This window comes from Belonocnema kinseyi, chromosome 2 (genome assembly GCF_010883055.1).
Source record: "Belonocnema kinseyi isolate 2016_QV_RU_SX_M_011 chromosome 2, B_treatae_v1, whole genome shotgun sequence".
In the NCBI taxonomy this organism is placed as follows: Eukaryota; Metazoa; Arthropoda; class Insecta; order Hymenoptera; family Cynipidae; genus Belonocnema; species Belonocnema kinseyi.
Genome location: NC_046658.1, coordinates 23,372,583 through 23,377,760, shown reverse-complemented (window position 1 = coordinate 23,377,760; position 5,178 = coordinate 23,372,583). Strand labels below are relative to the sequence as shown.

General features: G+C 32.1%; 1 protein-coding gene across 3 annotated transcripts in view; it reads right to left on the bottom strand.

The window, feature by feature from the left end:
* The window catches only part of LOC117166855 (regulator of nonsense transcripts 3A), a 418,318-nt gene that overhangs the window by 163,378 nt on the left and 249,762 nt on the right, over window positions 1-5,178 (bottom strand). The gene's annotated exons all lie outside the window — the stretch shown is intronic.

The window sequence follows — 5,178 nt, the reverse complement described above, 5'->3', positions numbered from 1 at the left end:
AATAGTTTAACCTATTGTTAAACAATACGTGAGCAGCATTGCGACTGTTCTTATTCAGTACTTCTCGCTTTTTTTTTACTTGGGAGATTCGCCCATATTTCAGTGCATTCTATCACGAGAGGAAAAAGTGACTCTTTTCAACACCGTGTGTAAAGTACTGAGTGAACGAAAAAAGATTCAAAGAAATTTGAAATTATTAGGATGTGTCAAGAATTAAATCCGGTTTGTGGAATTTTTCGAATTCATGAGTGTTTTGGTAGGTCCAAATTACGTCGAATCCCGAATCTAATCAATGGACAGAATGCCTCATTCTATCCTAATTTGTTCTCCCAGAGCTTTTTGAAGGTCATGTTTGTATAGATTTTTTAAGGATATTTCGTTGAAAATACTGTATTTAAAACTGATGATAATTTAAGATGAAAAAGAGCTATTCCGTCAAATATTAGGGCAGACCAATTCCAAAAAGAGAATTTTTTGTAATTGTGTGATGATTATTAAAAATACTTTTGAACTAGAAGTACTTTCTTGGCGATAGAAACTATTATGTGCATTGCGAATGCAGCAGTTATCTGAGGCTCATGCTATAAGCATCACACTCGTTACAATTACCTAGTTTATGCACTTATAACACAAATAACTATTTACTATTATTTGAAAGTCAGAATTTGTGATAAAACGTTAAAAAATCGTCAAAACTTGGGTTAGCAGAATAATCCCCTTATTAGAGTCCCAAGAATAGAATGCCACATAACCTTATTCCTTTTATATTCTTATATATTTATATTTCTTAAAATTTGGCCTGTTTTCACTTGTATATTTCTGTTTAAGAAATACAGAGTGTTCCAATATTGGAACAATACTTTTGCAGAAGTTAATAACTAAACAGTATTTAATAATTAAAGATTAATCAGTCAGAAGCACGTGTTACGTGGCCGACAGCCTATGTACCACCGACAAGAGTGAGAGCATAAAGAAGTTCAGTTTGTATAATTTCCACTTCGTTCATTTTTTCAGTAGGTCGTGGCTCTCTAATGCAGCTTCACACTTCTATGAGATACAGAAATTCAAAAATATGTTTTCCCCCAAGCAAAAAAATTAGTCTACATTCTCATGAATTTTGTAGAATTATCCTGTATTCTGAAGAATTATCTGGAAATCAGAAGAACTTTCTTGAGATCAGACAAATTTTCTGGAATTCAGCAGAATTCTCTTAAATTCAGTAGAATTCTTTTCGTTCGGCAGAATTCTCTAGAATTTAGCCAATTTATCTCAAATTCTTAATAATTCTCTCTAATTCAAGAATTATCTTGAATAAGGCAGCATTACCTTCACACTAGACAAAAAAAAATTTAGTAGAACTATCTTAAGTTCAGTAGAATTCTCTAAAAATCTATTTAAACATATCGAGAATTCTCTTAAATTAGGTGTACTGAATTCAGTAGAAATCCCTCGAGTTTAGCGTAAATCTCTTGAAATCTATGCAATTATCTTTAAATTCTGTAAAATTTTCTTGAATAGATTAAAAACCTTTTAAAAACAGCAAAATTATGTTTATTAAAGTTTTATTTAGGAAGAAACGAAAATGGAACATAACGAAAGTTTCGTTAAATTTATTTTCGTTCTTTTCTGTATAAGATATCATTATCACATAATTTTGACATTATGTCTTTGTAGCCTCATTATCGTTTGATACGTTTTTATACTGAGTTTAGTTTTTAGCAAAATTATTTTTAACTTATGCGAAATAATTGGATATATCCAAAACTGTCCATACACTTCTTTGAATCCCTGACTGAATCCACAAAAAAAATCACAAATAAAAAAAAATCACTCCACAAACCTTGCCAGGAATACATTAAATATTCCCAAACCTGCAACAATATTTAACGACCGAAAAGACCACCCCCAGTACATTTAACGAACTCTGTTTAGGTGACTTCCGGTAAAGCACAAAAAAATTAAAAATAGACAAATCAAACATCTTTCCATTATTCTAGTTCATATCCTGATCCTCGAAATAGTATTTAACATATCAAACAAATCACTCCTAGTACATTTAAAGAACCCCTTTTCAACCGCCTTCAACTAAAGCAGCCAACTATTGTAAAATTAAACATAGATAACTCAGAAACATTTCCAAGACTGTAGTAGATATTTCCATCCCTACAGTAATATTCAATAAACATAAAAACATAGTGCATTTAATTTATAAGGAGATTTACACTCCAGAAGCTACGATCATGGTTCCTTAAAATCACCAATACTGACAGAGTCCAGTCTCTAGCCGCGGATGACCTTACGCAGCAGATGGCATATTTGGAGATGAAGATTTCACCACTAGATACTTTTTAGAGATAGAAATCTTTGTAGGATGTTATGAACAGTGTTGACGGACCAGATAAAGTGATCCCAGAAGAACAGCCTTTTGCATCTGATTCGCAATGGACTAAGCCTGACGCTAGCAAGCCGGGATTTTGTTATGTTGGCTAAGAAATGAAGCTTTCATACCTTCAAGGCAGCTTATTATGAAAACTAAAAGATGGACTTTGTAGCTTTGGTACAGCCTGCTCAGCTCGAAAACAAGTTCATGATATTTCGCCCGCTTTTCTTCCTTCTTTGTCGTGATATTACCATCAATTGTGCCAAGAATTCAAACACGTAAATGATCTTCGTTTTCAGATATTGAACGACTATATTAGGCTTTGTAGCATTGAAACATTGAGTGGTAAAGAGTAAGAAGTTCTATTAGATCTTACACTCATGATTTTCCACAACAAACTCTAGTATGGCAAGACGGCCATTAGATCAATACCATAGAAATAACGAAGATGGTACTATAACACTATTAGAGCCACATTGTGTCTCTATGTACCCGTAGCTTGCCCTGTGCATCGTCCCTACTCTCTCTGCTCTCTTAGAATCCGGAGGGGTAACATAGTTCAAATAAATCTGTTTTTTCATTGTTATATATTGGCGAAAACGGTAAATATCCTATTGAAAGTCATTTATATGAGAGAAATGTATCAAGTTGGCAATTTAAATGATAAGAAGTTGGATCCAAGTAAATTATTAATTGTTTTGAAGGTTTGTTAGAATTATGTGTGCGAAATCATGGGATTAAAACGTGTCGCTCCGGGCTGTACGTTAGGCTATACAATCAATTCGAAGAAGGGTCATTTTTTCCTTGTCCCAATAGATCCAAAAGAAATTAAATGTTGGAAAGAGGCTATACTGAGAGATGACATTATTTGACATCATTTTACAATATAGACATGCAGTTTGTGAAAAGCAGCTTTGGGAAAGTGACATAATTTGGAAGGCAGAAATTAGGTCCAGATAGAAGTGTAATGTTCATGGTATGTTAATTTCGCTTTTTATTTTTAATATTTATTTTATTTACCTACATGGTTTCTATTAATTTAAATGAATTGTTAATTGAAAAAATTCCTTAAGAAAGATTACAAATATTTATTATAACTTATAATAGAGCTTTAAAAAAATAAACATAAAAAGTTTCCAAATTGTCAATACTTAATGAAATTCTTTATTCATTCATTGTTTATAATTATTTAAATACATGTATGCGTAGTTTATATTAATGAAAAAAATCATCTATAACAAACCCCTTAAATAAAAAGGCACAAATTTAGCAAATTCTTTTTTTTTCGTTGGGTTGGTATTATAAAATTTTAATTTCATTTTGAGTATGTGAATTTTTGAGGATATAAATTTACATGTTTGTGAATTGTAAACATATAATTTTCAGACCTTCCTAAAAGGATTACAATTGTTCGAAGTACTTGTCGGCTTGTGATAAAAAGCGTAAATCTCTTAAAAGCAGGGACTATAAACGAAATGAATATTCCTGAACTGCAAAACTTGAAAATAAAGATGTTACAAATACCAACATAACACTCGAGAACCAATCTATTACTTATAATTATGCTGAGGGTGCTAAAAAGAAAGAGCCAAATGATGATCTTCTAGTTGAGGTTCCTGTTATGGTACGTGAGAATCCAGAGATTTCTGAAATAGTTGTTTCATGGGTCAGACACATTATTAATAATGGACAAGCTCAAATGGTTTAGTTTTTTGCAATGCTAAGGTAAATTAGTCGATGAAAACATGTAAACGATTTCAGAAAATCAAGTGGTGATTAAAGATAATTGAATTCTATGTTTATCTATTCTTGGAAAGTACATTAGAGATACACAAAATCGTAAATCTTGGACCGAATTAGAAATGGCTGAGAAGCAGAAGTATGCATGGTGTGCACGTGTGCGTGTGAATAAAACAATTAATTCCTATTTAATAAAACAACTTTAACAGGGAGAAATAAGGAAAAAATTATAAAGCTTTAATATCTCTGGATAGTGAAAATAACAGAAAAAAAACGAAAAGTCAAGAGAAACTAATTCAGTATGAAATTATAAAAAGAAAAGATGGGAACAAGGAACTATATCTTGCAGGTCAGCAAATTCCTGTCACATCCGCCGGACGCTACCTCGCAGATTTTTTCCGACAGTAAGAGCGGTAGCTCCCGCCGATTGATTATTCTAGCCCGTCATACGCGATTTAGTTCGTTTGATACCTTTTCCTATTCTACTTTTCGAAAGTGACGTACACTCCCATCAAAAGAAAATAAGGAAAAGTGTATTATACTATATCTTAAAGAAAATTAAGTATTAATTTACTTTAGTATTAATTCTGCTCTTTTCAAGCATAAGTAACATTGGTAATGTATCATCCAAGTAATCATTTACTCACATGCATACAACAACACAAGTACATAATCATTTTTGTTGAATAAATTCCAATTTAACAGAAAAGTGCTAAAGCCATAGTGCCGAAGTCCAATCATACAACCCGTGAGTCGAAAACGCAAAAATAATCATGTGTCTTGGTTAACCATTTTAACCGTACGTAACAAAAATTGTGGCAGCGGTGGAATCGGATTTCACCGTTGAAATTTTTCAGTTGTGCATTGTCGGTTTTCTCTAGTTTTCGAATAACTATAACAATAGAAATCGACGAATTTCTGTATTCAGGCCGTCTCTTTAAGCACATAGGCCGAATTAAGAAATTCGGAAACTCCTAAAATTCATTTTAGAAGTTGAAAAACAAGATTTCTATTTTCACGATTAGCTAAAATTTATTTTGAGAATGAGTTTAAATTAG